The following is a 19,014-nucleotide window of genomic DNA, read 5'->3' as shown; positions in this document are numbered from 1 at the left end:
GAATAATATTCGAATTGTTGGATTAAAAGAGAAGTCAGAATCTGACGACAAACTGAAATATTTGGCTAAAATGCGTTTTCTCCGTCTTAGTGACAAGGACCGCATCATTAAACTTGCAAGAAAACAAAGATTATTTCAATTTCAAGGTTCAGAAGTTCGTTTTTTTTTCCAAGATTTTCCACGTGAAATTGTTAAGAAACGTGCTGCATTTGTTTCTTCTATGAAATTAGCTTTTCAAAAAAAGTTTTTTCCATTATTACAATAGCCAGCCAAATTAAGGCTTTTTGTTAAAAATTCTGGAGTTCGTATTTTTGATGATCCAGCCGAAGCATTGCGTTTTATTAACTCTTTGTCTGACGAGTCCGATGGGGAATCTGAAGTTTGAATAATTTATAATAATTTGACTGTCTCGTGGTGCAAAGCGATGAAATTGGAAGATTTGATGGTGATAGAAAGTTTTAACCTTAAAATGTCTTCTTAGCTTCGAAAAACACTGGTTCGGATGGGTTTAACCTTCGAAGATATAGCGGGAGAACTGTTGAAAGACTGTAGATAATTCTAAACCACCTTTTTTTTTCTCTGCAGCATTGAAATGAACCAACTTTTTTTTTGTTCTGTGTGCTTTTTTAAAGTTTTTTTGCTTTGTAATTGTTTGGATTTCTTTACGTTTTAAAGAAAGACTGGATAATTCAAAGATGGAGATTGTTTTTCCTTTTGTGCAAATATTTCAACCACGACGAGTCTGAAGCCTGAGGTTTGAATGATTTATAATGGTTTGAGTGTCTCGCGGTGTAAAGACTGATAAGACTGGAAGATCTGGTGGTCACACCAAGTTTGTAGCTTAAAATCCATTTTTATTTTTGAAAAAGACTGTTTTGGACTGTTTTAACCTCAGAAGATATAGTGGGAGAACTGTTGATAGGCTGTAGTTCAGTTTGAGCTATCTAGAACTTTTTACTTTTTGCAGCATTTAAATGAATTAATTGTTTTTTTATTCTGTATGTTTTATTGAAGATCTTTTAAGTGATTATTTGGCTTTTCTTGTATTTTAAAGATAGATCGGATAATTTAAAGATGGCGATTGTTTTTCTTCTATGCAAATATTTCAAGAATTATTTTGGATGTTTTTTTTTCCCTTAACTAATACTATGAAGGTTACTTTCAAATTGAAGGTCGTTTTGTTTTATAGGAAAAACACTATCCTTTCAAGTTAACTATACTGAGATATATGTCGACTGTAATGAGATTTATGTCCGGGAGAGGGAGACAGAGATTACTTTTTTTATATTCACGTAGGCGGAGCTATAACAGCATCGATGCTTTTCCTGGGGCTTGTGTCGATAGATACCGACTTTTTTCCCGGGCTTTATAATTTGGTTGTTTTTTTTTTACCCCCATTATGGAATCCTGGATTATTTTTACTGTTGTTCATCTCCGCCATTTTCGATCACTTCATCCTGAAAATATTTTAACTAAAATCATCTCTATGAATCAAACGGGCTTTATTCAAGGCCGTTCTCCCCTTCCCCCACCACCACACTGCAATACCCTCTCCCTCAGATCCCATCATCAGCTTCCGGGCCCTCAGAGGTTCCACCTTCCTCTCACCCCTACCCTTCCCTCTCCACCGACACCACCAGCCTCCCTCCCCTCTCTGATCCGTGCCGGGTCTTTACCATTCCCTCCGACCTTCAACACTCTGAGGCACAGCGCTCTGTCCTCAGTAAGGGCCTCGGCTTTATCCCTCTTCGCCCACACCTCAGCAAGTTCCGCGTACGCCATGACGCTGAACTCATCTTCCGCCGGCTCCGTCTCCGAGCTTACTTCTCTGGCAAGGATTCTCCTACCCCCACCGATGACCACTTCTTCCGTTTTCAACCCTCCTCCTCTTCGTGGACACCCCGCTCTGGTCTTCTGCCTGTCCTGGATCTCTTTTTTGCTAATTGCCGACGGGACATCAACCGTTCCGACTTCACCACACCCTGTTCCAATTCCAACCTAACTCCTTCCGAACTCTCTGCTCTCCGCTCCCTCCGCACCAATCCCAACCTCACTATAAAACCCTCTGATAAGAGGGGAGCTGTTATTGTCTGGCGTACTGACCACTACCTGGCGGAGGCACAGCGACAACTCTCTGATACCTCCTCTTATTTACCCCATGATCATGACCCCACTAAGGAGCACCAGGCCACTGTCTCCTATACCATCACCAACCTTATCAGCTCTGTGGATCTCCCATCCACTGCCACCAACCTCATAGTTGCCACACCCCGCACTTCCCGTTTCTACCTCCTACCCAAGATCCACAAACCTGCCTGTCCAGGCAGACCTGCTGTCTCAGCTTGCTCCTGCCCCACCGAACTCATTTCTGCATACCTTGACATTGCCTTATCCCCCTTCGTTCAATCTCTTCACACCTATGTTCGTGACACTTCTCACGCTTTGAATTTTTTCAATTATTTTAAGTTCCCTAGCCCCACACCACCTTATTTTCACCATGGACGTCCAGTCCCTATATATCTCCATCCTCCACCCGGACGATCTCAAAGTTCTTCGCTTCTTTTTGGATTCCTGACCTAACCAATTAGCCTCTACCATCTCTCTCCTCCGTCTAGCGGAATTAGTTCTTACTCTCAATAATTTCTCCTTTGGTTCCTCCCACTTCTTCCAAACCAAGGGTGTATCCATGGGCACCCGTATGGGTCCCAGTTATGCCTGCCTTTTTGTTGGCTTTGTCGAATAGTCCATGTCCCAAGTCTATACCTGTATCCATCCCCCTCTTTTCCTTCGCTACATCGACGTCTGTCTTGGCGCTGTCTCCTGCACGCATGCTGAGCTCGTTCACTTAATTAACTTTGCCTCCAACTTTCACACTGCCCTCAAATTTACCTGGTCCATTTTCGACATCTCCCTCTCCTTTCTCGATCTTTCTGTCTCCATCTCTGGAGACGGCTTACCTAATGATATCTACTATAAGCCTACAGTCTCTCCCAGCGACCTGGACTATTCCTCTTCCCACTCTGTCTCTTGCAAAAATGCTATCAATTTCCTACGTCTCCGCCGCATCTGCTCTCAGGATGAGGCTTTTCATTCCAGGACGAAGGAGTGGTCTTCCTTTTTTAAACAAAGTGGCTTCCCTTCTTTCACCATCAACTCTGCTCTCAAACGCATCTCTCCTATTTCCCGCACATCTGCCCTCACCCCATCCGCCCACCACCCCACTCGGGATAGGGTTCCCCTTGTCCTCACCTACCACCCCACCAGCCTCCAGGTCCAACGTATAATTCTCCGTAAATTCCGCCACCTCCAAAGGGATCCCACGTCCAAGCACATCTTTCCCTCCTCCCCTTTTTGCTTTCCTCAGGGATCGCTCCCTACGCTACTTCCTTGTCCACTCGTCCCTCCACCCCATCCCTTCCCACCGATCTCCCTCCTGGCACTTATCCTTGTAAACGGAACAAGTGCTGCACCTGTCCTTACACTTCCACCCTCACCACCATTCAGGACCCCAGACAGTCCTTCCAGGTGAGGCGACACTTCACTTGCGAGTCGGCCGGTGTGGTATACTGCGTCCGGTGCTCCCGGTGTGGCCTTTTATATATTGGTGAGACCCGACGTGCACTGGGAGACCGTTTCACTGAACGCCTACGCTCCGTCCGCCAGAGAAAGCAGGATCTCCCAGTGGACACACATTTTAATTCCACGTCCCATTCCCATTCTGATATGTCTATCCATGGCCTCATCTACTGTCAAGATGAATACAAACTCAGGTTGGAGGAACACCTTATATACCGGCTGGGTAGCCTCCAACCTGATGGCATGAACATTGACTTCTCTGAATTCCGTTAATGCCCCTCCTCCCCTTCTTACCCCAACCCTGACATATTTAGTTGTTTCTTTTATTTTCTCCCTCTTTCTGCCCATCGCCCTGCCTGTTCTGCATCTCCCTCTGGTAATCCCCCCTACCCCTTGCTTTGTCCCGAGGCTTCCTGTCCCATGATCCTTTCCCTTCTCCAGTTCTGCATCATTTTCGCCAGTCACCTTTCCAGCTCTTGGCTTCACCCCACCCCCTCCGGCCTTCTCCTATCATTTCGCATTTCCCCCTCCCCCCACTACTTTCAAATCCCTTACTATCTTTCCTTTCAGTTAGTCCTGACGAAGGGTCTCGGCCCGAAACATCGACAGTGCTTCTCCTTATAGATGCTGCGTGGCCTGCTGTGTTCCACCAGCATTTTGTGTGTGTTGATTGAATTTCCAGCATCTCCAGATTTCCTCGTGTTTGCACTGTACATCATCTGCCAACGTTATTCCCCACACTCCTAAAATACCGATTCAGTCCGCCATTTCGTTTGCCCCATTACTAAATCTCCAGCATCGTTTACCCACGGCCCGAAATACCCTCTCTCTCCTCCCTTTTACACGTTATGTATCTCTAGAAATGCTTGGTGTCCTCTTTTATATCACTGTCTCGCTTAAATTCATATTCCATCTTTACCTTCTTCATGACTTTTAGTTGTCGCCTTTTGGTTTTCATAAGCTTCCCAGTTGTCTAACTTCCTACATTTTTTTTTCTCAATTATATCCCCTCCCTTAGGCTTTTATGCTGGCATTGACATTCCTGCAAATCTCTTCCTCTTTTGTGATGTATTTATCCCGTGCCTTCCGAATTGCTTCCGGAAATTCCAGCCATCGCTGCCCTGCCGTGGATCCTGCCGGTGATCTTTCCAGTTACTTCTGGCCAATTGTAATCGCCTCTGTGATTACAGTGACTCTGCTGTAATACCGCCACATCTGATTTCCGCTTCTCCTTCTCAAACTTCAGGGTGAATTCAAAAACATTATGCTCGTTTGCCCCTAAAGGTTCTTCTACTTTCAGGTTTCCAATCACTTTTGCATCATTGCCCCACACCCATTTCAGAAGAGCGGATCCTCCAGTCGGTTCAATCGTGAGCTGCCTTAAAAAGCTATCTCGAAGGCACTCGAGAAATCCCTCTGCCAGGAATCCAGCTGAACCTGATTTTTCCAATCTACATGCATATTTAAATCCATCATGACTCTTCTACCATTTCCTTTTCGGTAAGCATTCACTGTCTCCCGTTTAATTTGTAGGTCACATCCTTACTGCTGTTCCATGGTCTTTCACCTTGTAGTTCCTGAGCTCTATCCACAATGGTTCAACACCTTCCGCCCCTACATTATCTCTTTCTAATGGTTTCAATTTACTTGTTTTTTTTACAGACAGAGTTATGCCACCATCTCTGTCTTCCAGCCTGTTCTTTCCATACTGTCTGCATCCTTGGATACTAATCTCCCAGCTATAATCAGCTTTCAGCTATTGACGACAGCCATTGGTAGTAGCAGAGGCGGTGATTAAGATCCAGCGACCTGGCTTTTCACCAATGAAAATAAAAACAGTATTTATCCATACCCCAGCCCCATATTTTCGCGTTAGCCCATTATTCACGTGTAAGTTGGAGATTAGAGTAACTGACAGTGGATTATCCAACCAGTATCACACTAGCCCTACAGTCCCCTGGGAACGTCAGAGGTCAGGTACTGCGCATGAAAGGGAATAGACAGACATATCCACAGACCAAATGGTGGGCGGCATTCTGGAGCAGCACATTGATTGGCATATGGCGAGCCAATGAGTTTCTGAGTCGCCATGACGGTGTTTTACTCCCGCACGTCCACGCCCCCTCCCTCCACCACACAAACTACCGGAATCTCCCTGAGCTGCCGGTCGCTGGGAAAATCCGCCCGGGAATAACTCCTTGGCCAGCGGGTCAGGCAGCATCCATGGAATGGAAAAACTATCGTTTCCAGGCGAGACCTATCTTCGGGTCGATACAGCTCCCCAGATTACGACGGGTCTCAGAGGGAAAGCAGTAACAACTTAGTAACCAGAGAACGGGTGGTTCCGTTAATGGATTAAATCCACAGCGCAGTTCAATTCGATAACTCTCGTCAGAAGATCCGCGGACACTGGTTCAGATGATCAGACCCAATTATTAACCGACAGGCGGTGGAATCCGACTGTGACAAACTCCACAGGGAGACATGAAACACAGGACCAGGGTTTCTCTCTGGTCAATAACTCAGACACAGTGAACTTTACAATGTAAACCACTCCCAGTCACAGCTTGCGGGAGAGCTGCCTGTCCCCACACTGGGACAACTCCGGACAAGGTGTCATTGAAGGCAAGAACAACGTTCGAGTCGATCCCGTGAGTTAGATGAGAGACAGGAGTTTAGTCCCGCTTGCAGTAACTATGATAAATCAGAGTGTTGAACTGACAGGATCAATATCTCTGACGGATATTTGTACAATGATCATCAAGTTAGAAGCTTGTCAAGTAATCATAAACAGATTCACATGGTTAACACACAGAAATACCAAACATGAAAATGCTCTGCTCACTCACCAGGAACTCCAATGACGGCGATGAACACGAACAATATTTTCTCCACATTTCTGTACCTATCGAACATAGCAGGCATTTTCTCTGTCCAGTGACCTGTCCCCACTGTGCTACAGGCGATCTCTCGGAATGAAATGTTAAGGCAGTACATGCCTGCGGTTTTTAATACCATTTAGCGACTCCACAGGGACACATATCAACATATTTAAATATAACTTTTAAAAATTTATTTACAAAACAATTACGTCAGGCAGGTGCAGTCCCCGTGGTGACAGATTGCGATTAAATAATTAACTAGTGCAATGTTTGGACTGTTTGTGTGAATTAGTTTGCCCCAACAAAGGTAACTGAAGCTTCAGGGGTTTCTTATCAATTCAATGTGCTCCCACTGTAAATATGTACTTCAATGGAGCCAATTGAGAGACACAGAATATTGAAGTAAATTATGTCATTGTTGCTTGTAAAATTGTATTGAATCACCTACTGTTACCATTCTCCTATAGATAGATAGATAGATAGATAGATAGATAGATAGATAGATAGATAGATAGATAGATAGATAGATAGATAGATAGATAGATAGATAGATAGATAGATAGATAGATAGATAGATAGATAGATAGATACTTTATTCATCCCCATGGGGAAATTCAACATTTTTTTCCAATGTCCCATACACTTGTTGTAGCAAAACTAATTACATACAATACTTAACTCAGTAAAAGTATGATATGCATCAAAATCACTATCTCAAAAAGCATTAATAATAGCTTTTAAAAAGTTCTTAAGTCCTGGCGGTTGAATTGTAAAGCCTAATGGCATTGGGGAGTATTGACCTCTTCAACCCGTCTGAGGAGCATTGCATCGATAGTAACCTGTCGCTGAAACTGCTTCTCTGAGTATACACACTTGGATTAGTTTGTGTTTGGGGGAATCTAACGTAGGAGTCGCCAAGAAAAGATCTGCTTGTGATGGTGAATAAACACTTTCATGTCCACAGAACCGTCCAAAAATCTTCAGTGACTTTGTCACAGTCAGAGCATTTCGTTGCTCGTCCGGGACCCACCCTTAACCCTAATACATGGCCATAAAGTCTAGTAGGGGGTTCAGTATGTTTCAGTCATATCACCACGTATGTGTTAAAGAACACGGCGGAGCGCTGGAGAGGCGGATAAGAAAGTGCAGTTCTGTGTAGCGTGTTTCTGTGTCTCTGTGTGGATCGACCCATTGTCTCTGCCTGACTATATACGTTGGACGGGGAGGCTGGTGGGGTGGTAGGTGAGGACGAGGGGAACCCTATCCCGAGTGGGGTGGCGGGCGGATGGAGTGAGGACAGATATGCAAGAAATGGGAAAGATGCGTTTGAGAGCAGAGTTGATGGTGGAGGAAGGGAAGCCCCTTTGTTTAAAAAAGGAAGACATTTCCTTCGTCCTGTAATAAAAGCCTTATCCTGAGAGTAGATGCGGCGAATTATACACTGTATAATTCTCAGTAACTTCCGCTACCTCCAACGGGATCCCACGACCAAACACATCTTTCGCTCCCCCGCCCCTCTTTCTGCTTTCCGCAGGGATCGCTCCCTACGCAACTCCCTTATCCACTCGTCCCCCCATCCCTTCCCACCGATCTCTCTCCTGGTACTTATCCTTGTAAGCGGAACATAGCATACACCTGCCCTTATATTTCCTCCCTCACCGCCATTTAGGGCCCCAGACAGTCCTTCTAGGTGAGGCGACAATTCACCTGTGAGTCGGGTGGTGTGGTATACTGCATCCGGTGCTCACGGTGTGGCCTTTTATATATTGGTGAGACCCGGCGCAGACTGGGAGACCGTTTCGCTGAACACCTACGCTCGGTCCGCCAGAGAAAGCAGGATCTCCCAGTGGCCACACATTTTAATTCCACGTCCCATTCCCATTCTGATATGTCTCTCCATGGCCTCCTCTACTGTCAAAACGAATCCAAACTCAGGTTGGAGTAACAACACCTTATATACCGGCTGGGTAGCTTCCAACATGATGGCATGAACATTGACTTCTCTGAATTCCGTTAATGACCCTCCTCCCCTTCTTACCCCATCCCTGACATATTTAGTTTTTTGCCTATTCTCCACCTCCCTCTGGTGCTTCCCCCCGTCCCCCTTGCTTTCTCCCGAGGCCTCCTGCCCCTTTATCCTTTCCCTTCTCCAGCTCTGTATCACTTTCGCCAATCACCTTTCCAGCTGTTAGCTTCATCCCACCCCCTCCGGTCTTCTCCTATCATTTCGTATTCCCCCCTCTCCCAACTACTTTCAAATCTCTTACTATCTTTCCTTTCAGTCAGTGCTGACGAAGGGTCTCCGCCCGAAACGTCGACAGTGCTTCTCCTTATAGATGCTGCCTGGCCTGCTGTGTTCCACCAGCATTTTGTGTGTGTTGTTTGAATTTCCAGCATCTGCAGATCTCTTCGTGTTTGCTCATTAGTCCTTGTTTATGTACTATTTATTTAGTTTGTAATTCCGTGTATTTTTCTACCTTTCCCCGACACTGCTACTGTAGAACAATTCACTTATGCAATGCTAAACCTGTCTCAGAATGGTTCAAGGAGATGTGTGTTGCAACATTAGTAAAACATGAAACGCTAGTTCAATTGGATCGGAACAGCGCAGTGAGTGGAATGGCCTGTTCCCCTGCTGGTGAAATCACGGCCGGAGTACTGTGTGCATCTCGGGTCGCTGCCACAGGAAGGACGTGATTAACCTGGAAAGGAGCAGTAAGGATGAACGACTTTTGTTTCCTGGACTGGAGGACTCGTATCGGAAGGAGACTGGATAGAGACGGAAGGTGATGAAACACATACCCCCCTCCGACAGCACAGGTCCCACTTTTGAATGTGAATGGAACGTATGTGGCATCTATAGTAGAATTAATTCATTCAACGTGTAGGGGCATTAAAGTGTTTACTTTCAAGCACATATATGAGACGTTAACGATATAGCCCTCCCCCCCCCCCCCCACCCGATCCTTCTAGTTATGGACCTATATCGTTATCGTCTCTTTTACGTAAACTTATGGGACGTTTGTTAACCTAGCATTATATTTTGGAAGAGGGAGGTGATGTATCGTTTTATCAGAGTGGGTTTAGGAAGGGTAGAATGACATTAAGTAGAGTTCTATGTTTGGAAGGCGATACTAATACTGTTGAAGTGCTGTTAAATAAAGTTGTAATAGCAGTGTTTTTAATATTGAATATTTGATTAATTTATGGACATCGGGAGGGGAGATTGTATCATCTTTTCTGAGTTTATTTTAATTTGGACGGTCTCTGCAAGTAAAGGTAGGAAAGATACATTCTAGTTTCTATGGGATCGAGAATGGTATCCCACAAGGCAGTATTTGCAACTCTTTATTGTATAATATTTTGATTAATGCTGTTTTTTCTGAGATAGCGTGGTTAAATTGCTATGTACAGCTGAAGGAGCTTTCTGGATGAGAGGTAGACATTTGAATTTAAGTGTATGGAGGCTGTATTTAGCAATTAGTATATTTACACAATAGTCAAATAGCTTTCCGTAGCTAAACATAAGTTATGTGTTTTACAAACAGGACTAATGGACCTGCCATTGATCTGAAATTATGTGATCAAACTCTTGGAGACGAGTCTGTGCTGAGACTTCTAGTCGTGGGTGGATAATAAACCGACACGGAGACACCATATCAGTAAAATAATTGATAAATGCAAAGGAGCATTAAATATTCTCAGGTATCTATGTTTGTATTCTTGGGGTGCTACACGAACATCTTTTTTGATCATTTATATTTGTTTAATTGGATCTGTACTTGATTATGGATCAGCTTCATCTTCTACTTTAAAATGCTTCTGTGTGATTCAGAACACGGGCTTTGAAATTGTGTTGTGGTGCAGTAGATTCGCGCCCTATCAGGCCTCACTGCTTGAAATTGTACAATCACCCTGACAACTGCGGCGGCTGAACTTGATGTTAACATGGATTAATTTGATGGGGCAAGGAAAAGATCATCCTGTTAAAGGCGTGTTGGTGGACTGTGGTGACGTCACGAAGAGTGCTTTTAGTGTTGGGTGGCTGAGCTCTTATCACGCTCGGAATATGGGTTTGTTGGTTCATGCAATATGTCCCACTGTCGCGTTCTCGGTAACCCCGCCCTGTTTTACTAGTGACTTCAGTTCATTTTGGGTTGGACAGTTTAATAATGTTTAAAGATGCTGCCATGTTTGAGATTCTGTTAGCTCATCAGTATAATAAGAAACATTATTATGATATGTGAACCATTCATCATTAAACAGGTTAATCATTTTAACCATTTTTGCAGACAGATCGAAAGATAATTTAACCGGGAATGTTGGTGGAGCCTTTTTTTCTGACTGAATTACGGGAAAGGATAGGGAAATGACTTACCTACCAGTTATCAGTACATACGGCAAAATTGGTTGCCATCTGTTTTTGGCTTAGAGGGTGTGAAGGAAATTTGCCCAGATAAATTTGTAATTCGTTCAGATTCCTTTTCGGTTCTGATGAGTCTTAAAACAGGTTACTTCAGTAATAGATGAGATTTATTGTTAGATACTCATTAAATAACTCATCATTATTTCTTATTCAATGTATTGGTTTATATGTCTAATTCTTAAGGCTCTCTGCACATAGAGGGGTTGAGGGGAATGAGCGGGTTGACTGTTTAGGTATAAAAGTTGTTAAACTGTTCAACTGTCAACTGTCGATAAAGAGCTTCCACCTAGGAAATCAGCAGGTAAGGGGTTTTAGTATTAATAATTGTGGGCTTATGGAAAGACTGGAGGGATAATGGTCACAATGGGAGACACCATTACAGAATACATAAAAGTGTTGGATTTATGACAGAAGGGGTTAAAACAAGAATAGTTTTCCAATTGGCAATACTATACCTCATGTCGTGTTGATAAACATCATTCTGGGTCGTGTACGTTTTGTCATTATGAAACAGTTGAACACATTTTAATTCAGTGTGAAGCGTATCAGAAAGAAATAAATCAGATGGAGGCTTCATTACAATCTTCGGGGGTTGTTAGATTTTATTTAAAAACTTTCTAAAGTAATGGGAGTGACTTTAATTTAATTGACAATATTGTGTATCATTCCGTACGATCTCTGGGACTTTGGGGTAACTTACCTTTCAAATGGAAAAACAATAGAAGCGGTCAGGGTTTTATTTCCCAATTCTCCGCATCACACTCCAGTCCAGATGATGGCGGGATCAGAGCCTTGAAGTGGGAATGTCGACCGTCGTTTATTCAAATCCCGCCCGATTCCTTCACGTTAGCCCATCATTCCAGGGACAGCGGAGACTGCTGTGATAATATTGGAATAGCCAACTAGCATCGTACTATACGCCGCCGACATGGTGGAATGTCGGTCTGTGAGGATGGTAGAAGGGAATGGAAATAGATGCAAATATCCACTGACCAATGGGTTTGCGCCTTCCGGAGCAGTTCTTCGACTGGCATCTTCCAGGTCCAATGAGATCCTGACCCTCCGGGACGGTGCTTTGCCCACCCCATACACAAACTATGCTGATATCCCACAGCTGCCGGACGATGGGACAATCGGCCTGGGAATAACACCTGGGAAATCAGGTGCTCAACGTGAGGGGCTGGACACGGACTGGAGACACAGCGGCCGCCAATGGCTTGTGTTCAGGACGCGGCTTTATTAATGAACTGAAGCACAGAGGTGACCGGATATTTCACCGCGCTGATCACCTGCTCCCTGAATTTCGACTGAGTCACCGCGTAAATAAATGTGTTCGTGCAGCAGCTGAAATTGCTCAGCAAAACACCAACGTAGTAAAAGATCCATTCAGAATCATTGAAATCGGATACTTTTCCAGATACCTGATAATATATGAAATTTACAACCAGTGCCATCCACAGGAGGATGAAGCTGCCGGAGAGGGTGAAGAGTAAAACCACAGACCTCATCCTGCTCTCCATCTCCGGATCACTGCGGTTCTCCCCCTTGCTCTGACCCTTCAGCCCCTTACGGACCCGACTGGCCACTAAAATGTGTCTGACTGTCAGAGCGTTGAGCAGCAGGATCCCAGCGAAAGGGAGGAACGGAGTTAAAACCGTATCGAACCAGTCATATCCTACCCACCCGGGGTCAGTGAAATAATTGTCCTTGGTAATACAGAACCACGGTACATTGTCGATGATCACCCGGGGTTCCCATATGAAGTATCGGGGAACGTTTTTCAGGCAGAACAGTACGCCGGTTGTTGTCAGAACCACAGTCGCAGTTTTCCCGGTGCAATATTGTCTTTTCAGCTTCCGGCAGCAAATGGCGACAAACCGATCAACGGTGAAAGTGACGGTGAACCAGACAGAACAGTCTCTGATTGTGAACCTCGATACAGCGATAATTCTGCACACAGGGGTGATGTCCAGAAAACTCCACCGGAAGTAATACCAACTGATTTCATAAAAAATGACCTCGGTGACAACGGTCAGCAGATCGGCCGCTGCCATGGCCACCAGGTAGCGAGTGGTGCAGGTAGAGAGGCCGCACTTTCCCAGGGACAGGATCACAATCGCCACTAAATTCACTGGAGAGAGAGAGAGAAAGAACAGACTCTGGACATTACTGAACACATTCTGCGGAAGTTTACAACGGATCGGTTTTTATCTGAAGATCAGGAGTGCTAGAGTCTGTGAACCGTTGTCAATCCAACATCAGACAGGGGTCACAGTGTCTCAAACTTGCCCTCTTCAATGTGGAGTTAAGACGCTGTGTAGGCAAACGTCGGCGTTAAAAAACGAACTGCACGAACTGCACAATCGGTGCTGATCCCGATTCCAGTCGCTGATGGAGCCGGTTTGACTGATTTAACCGGGACTGACCAGGTCTCTGGAAACTCAGCATCTGACGGGGCCGAGAAGCGACACAAAAGGGAACAACGCACATAAAATACTCGAGGAACTCAGCAGGACAGGCAGCTACCATGCAATTGAACACAGCCTAGTTTCGGTCCGAGATCCCTCGTCTGGACGAAGCGGGACCACGATTCCTGACGGGTCTCAGAGGGAAAGCAGAAACAAGCTAGTAACCTGAGGCTTAGTTACTGGATTAATTCTACAGCGCAGTTTAGTTCGATATCACACGTTAGCAGATCCGTCAACACTGGTTCAGGTGATCAGACCCAATCATTGACCAACAGACAGTAGGATCGGACTGTGACAGTCTTCGTAACGAGACGTAAAACACAGGACCAGGGGTTCTGTCTGATCAATCACTCAGGAACTGGGAACTTCACGATGTAAAACCCTCCGAGGTACAACTTTCCTGGAAGGTGCTGCCCCTCGCACTGGGAAAAATCTGGACAAATTCCCATTTAAACCCATCCTATCACACCTTTCTATGGAGCTGCCTGTGTCCAGCAATGGGACTGCTCTGGAAAAGGCTCCACTGAAATCCTCCCCGTCACACCCTCCCGGAGAGCTGCTTGCCCCCAGCACTGGATAGACTCTGTACAACGTCCCGTTAAAGGCAAGAACAACGTTCGAGTCGGTCCCGTGAGTTTGAGGAGAGGCAGAGGTTCAGTTCCGCTTGTCGTTAAATATAAAATATCAGAATATGGAACTGACAGGATCGATACCTCTGACGGAGATGTACACAATGATCATCAAGTTAAAAGCTTGTTAAATGATCATAAACAGCATCACACCAGTAAACACTCAGAAATACCGAACATGAATTGCTCTGCTCACTCACCAGGAACTCCAACGACGGCGATGAACACGAACAATATTTTCTGCACACTCAGGTACCTATCGAACATTGCAGACATTGTCTCTGTCCAATGATCCGTCTGTGCCACAGGTGATCTCTCGGAATGACATGTCGAGGCAGCACTTGCCTGGGGTTTTAAAACCATTTAGCGACTCCACAGGGACAGACTTCAACAGATTTAAAAATAAAGATTTTGTAATGATTTACAAACCATTTACGCCAGACTCGTGAAATCTCCGCGGTGACAGAATGTGATTAAATTAAAGATTTAATATTTAGACCATTGGTAGGAGATAGGTTGTCCCAACAAAGGTGACTGAACCTGACAGGTATCTTATCAATTAATTGTGCTTCCACTGTAAATATGAACTTCAAAGGAACCTGTCACAGCGGTGCGGACATGGCCAGAGTGCGCAGCGAGAGACACTGAAACAGTTCGACAGCGCACAGACTTTAACGCCAACAATATCAAAGGGAAAAGCAAACAAAAACGCTCGGCCAAACAGGCCGTAAACTAAAACTCTCAAATGGAAAACGAAGCCGACACTGCGGCTGAAAAGGACAAGTGAGATTTAAACGAAGACCGCTGGTCTTCAGATTCAGGTGACTCAACAGTCCAATATCACAGGCAAGGCGGAAAGGGAAGTGTTGCTGTGTCCTAGGTTCAAGTTCGGACAAAAACTACGACGGGACGAATGTAGTTAAATACGATCACAATGAAATAATAATTGGCTGCCACGTGCATATTCTCGAGCGCAATTGCCGAATCTGCCGAGCTGCTGAATCCGTGGTTGTGACAGAAGCATTTGTCAGACACTGAATATTGAAGTAAATTATGACATTGCAGCTTCTGAAATTGTATTGAATCACCTACTGTTGCCATTCTCCTCAAGAATATAAACTCTCGATGTAGTTTGTGCTTGGCGCACTCTAATGAGAGGGTCCCCAAGAAAATGTCTGTCTGTGGTGATGAATAAACACTTTCATATTGAATAAACCCTCCAGTTTCCTCAGTGACAGTCACAGGCAGAACATCAGGGGGCTCGTCCAGGTCCACCCCTAACCCTAATACATGGCCATCAAACTCAGCAGTCTAGTGGTAGGGGTGAGTGTGTTCTAATCATCTCACCCCGTATGTGTCAAAGAGCTGTTGATAGTGTGGAGGTCTGTCAGAGTTTACAGCGGGACATTGATAGGATGCAAAACTGGGCTGAGCAGTGGCAGATCGAGTTCAAAGCAGATAATTGTGAAGTGGTTCATTTTGGTAGGATAAATATGATGGCGGATAGAGTATTAATTGTAAGACTGTTGACTGTGTGGAGGATCAGCGGGATCTTGGCGTCCGAGTCCATAGGACACTCAAAGCTGCTCCAGAGTTTGACTCTGTGGTCAAGAAGGCAAGTGGTGCATTGACCTTAATCATCCGTGAGATTGAGTTTTGGAACCGTGAGGTAATGTTGCAGCTATATAGGACCCTGATCAGACCCCACTTGGAGTACTGTGCTCAGTTCTGGTCGCCTCACTACAGGAAGGACGTGGAAACCATAGAAAGGGTGCAGAGGAGATTTACAAGGATGTTGACTAGATTGGGTATCATTCCTTATGAGCGTAGGTTGAGTGAACTCGGCCTTTACTCCTTGGAGCGACAGAGGGTGAGAGGTGACCTGATAGAGGAGTATAAGAGGATAAGAGGCGCTGATCGTGTGGATAGTCAGAGTCTTTTTCCTGGGCTGAAATGGCTAGCACGAGAGGGCACAGTTTCAAGGTGCTTGGAAGAAGGCATAGGTCAGGGATAGGTTGTTTTACTCAGAGAGTGGTGAGAGCGTGGAACAGGTTACCGCCGACGGTGGTGGAGGCGGAAACGATCGGGTCTCATAAGATTCTCCTGTTTGGGTCAGAGAGCTTAGCAGAATAGAGGACTAGGTAGTTTCTTTGATAAGGACATGTTCGGCACAGCTATGTGGGCCGAAGTGCCTGTGTTGTGCTGTACGGTTTTCTATGTTTCTTTTCCATGTTCTCTAGACGGTGAAGACAGTGTAGTTTTGTGTGTGTGTGTGTGTGTGTGTGTGTGTGTGTGTGTGTGTGTGTGTGTGTGTGTGTGTGTGTGTGTGTGTGTGTGTGTGTGTGTGTGTGTGTGTGTGTGTTACTGTTTCTCTGACGCAATGTGTGGGTAACCCATGGTCTCCGCCTGACCCTGCCTGAATTAACATTTGTCCGTAGATTTCGAGTTTACTTTATCCCCTTGGTTCGGTCCCTTCCCATCTGTGTCCGCAAACTGAACATGCTCTCGAACTCTCCTTTCAAACACCTCACAAAATAGCTGCCTGAACCATAAAAAAATAAGAACAGAGGTCAAAATTCAAAATACCTTCATGATTAACGTATGGACAAATGAGAATCTTGACGTACAAAATAGCTGGAAGAATTCAACAGGTCGGGCAGCATCCGTTGAAAGGAGCAGTCAACGGAGGGTCAGGACGAAGTGTCTCGACCCGAAACGTTGACTGCTCCTTTCAACGGATGCTGCCCGACCTGCTGAGTTCATCCAGCTTTTCTGTACGTCTTGATCTGACCACAGCATCTGCAGTGTACTTTGTGAGACAATCTTGAGTTTTGTCACGTCTCCGACTCAGCAGACACCCCCACATGCACATTGGATTATTCCAGAGCAAGTGTCATTTCAAATAGTTCACAGAACGGATGCGTCCGCCTGAGTAAATAGCAAGAAGCAATTTCAGTCCAAACTGCATTTATTACTGAAGTATCTATGACTAATACAAGTTCAAGAGTTGTCACACCTGCATATCCTGACAACCCCGAAATCCGTGTGCACCCTCAAATCCGCAGACTTTGCCAAATCAATGCACACCCAGATCCGCACGTTAACCCAAATTCGTTTGTACCCCAAAACTCGTGTGCACACCCAGGTCAGTGTGTGCCCCACATCTTCCAACTCTCTGAATCCGCCTGCACCCCAACATTCGCTGGTAAAAAGCCATTTCAGTGCACAGCACATCCCCAAATCCCTGAACATCCTATATTCTCTAAAACACCCCTAATTCAGCGCATATTCTCAAATCCGTCTGCACCCCCAATCCGCATGCAAATTCGATGATCCCATCGCAATCGTTTCATACAGTTCACAAAATGGCTGTCTGCATTAAATAAAACAGGACAGAGCTCAGAGATCATATTGGATTTATTATTAATTTTTTTATAAATCGAACACGTCACGTAGAGTGAAGCTCAAAAGGCCACCTTCATTACTACTCCTTAACTGCAGCCAGTGAGCCAATCTTCTATCCATGTTAGCGATTTCTTTTTCTCTATCCTACCTGTTATTTCCTCAAACAATTCAACTGATTTTCCAGGCAAGAATTCCAACAGATCAGATCTTACAGGCACGATTTCCCTTAAACAATCTGTGCTAAACGGCCTACTTTGTCATGTGCCTCCAAGTACCCTGAAATCACATCTTTAATCATGGACTCCAACACTTACCAACCTAACTGACCTGAGTGACGCTAACTCACCTATAATTTTCTTTCTTTTGCCTCCTTCCCCCTTAAAGAGTGGAGGGACATTCGCCATTTTCCAGTCTTCCACAGCAATTCCAGAATTTGGTGACTCTGGATCAGTCATTGATATTAACTCAACAATCTCTTCTGGTGCCAGGTGATCTATCTACCTTCAAACCTTTCAGCTTCCCAAATACCTTCTTATTAGTAAAGGCAGCTCACACATTTCTACTGTCTGATATTCCGATGTTCAGACGCTCTGTTGCTGTCTACCATGGTGGAGACTGACGCAAAATAACATTGACTTGATCTGCTATTTTTTGTTCTGCTTTGCTCCCTCTCCAGCATCATTTTACAGTTGTCTGATATCCACTTTACCTCTCTTGTACGCTTTGTGAAGAATATCTGAAAAAGGGGATTTCTGGTTTCCTCTTTTATGTTACTGCCTAGATTACCCTGACATTCATCGTTTCTGTCCTCACTGCTTTGTTTTCTTTGCATTCCGCATTGAGATGGCTGAGAGCGTTATGACGCGGCACGGCCCAGAAGCAGAGGCGTGGAATGACCTGAGATTCAGGAGGTTGAAGTACTAGGACAGGCTGAAAATGTCAGGGTGTTGGGTCTGGAGGACAGGACAGGTAAGTTCAGATCACAGCACTGCGGGGTTTCCTTGTCTCTACGCTGGTCTGCAATTAACGGGCTCCTGAATCGGCTACAGTGATGACTGGTTCTGTGGCTTTAGACTCACTATCGAGCACTTCAGTTCAATATGTTATGTGCTGACTTTTGTTGTCTGCAGGATCTGTTTCTTTTTTCTGTACATCGGGTGTTTGGCGGTCTTCTTTCTTTAATAAGTTCTATGAGATTTCTTTGTTTTGTGGCTGCCGGTATGGAGACGAGTCTCAGGGTTGTATGCAGTATATATACATTGATAATAAATGTACTTTGAACTTCTGAACGTCGATACTGTTGAGTTATAAAAGCTTTCCATTCCTCTAGCTTTCTACAAATAGTTGCTATATTCTATGCCCCTTCTTTTGCTTAGCCTCATCCTCCCTTTAAAATACTTCTTCTTCGGGATATATCTATCCTGCGCCTTCTGAATTTCTTGCAGAAGGCGTAGCATTGACGCAGAGGTACAGCGGTACCTAAAGGTGAACAGAACTCTTGGAAGGACTTTTTAAAACATGAATTGTTTCAAAAGCTTGAAAAGTGTATACTTCTGGTGTCACACGACAGAAGATGTTTAATTACACTGGAGATTCACCAGAATGTGTGGTACGGACTGAGGTAGAAG

Source organism: Hemitrygon akajei, unplaced genomic scaffold, assembly GCF_048418815.1.
Source record: "Hemitrygon akajei unplaced genomic scaffold, sHemAka1.3 Scf000083, whole genome shotgun sequence".
Lineage (NCBI taxonomy): Eukaryota > Metazoa > Chordata > Chondrichthyes > Myliobatiformes > Dasyatidae > Hemitrygon > Hemitrygon akajei.
This window is presented reverse-complemented; position numbering follows the sequence as displayed.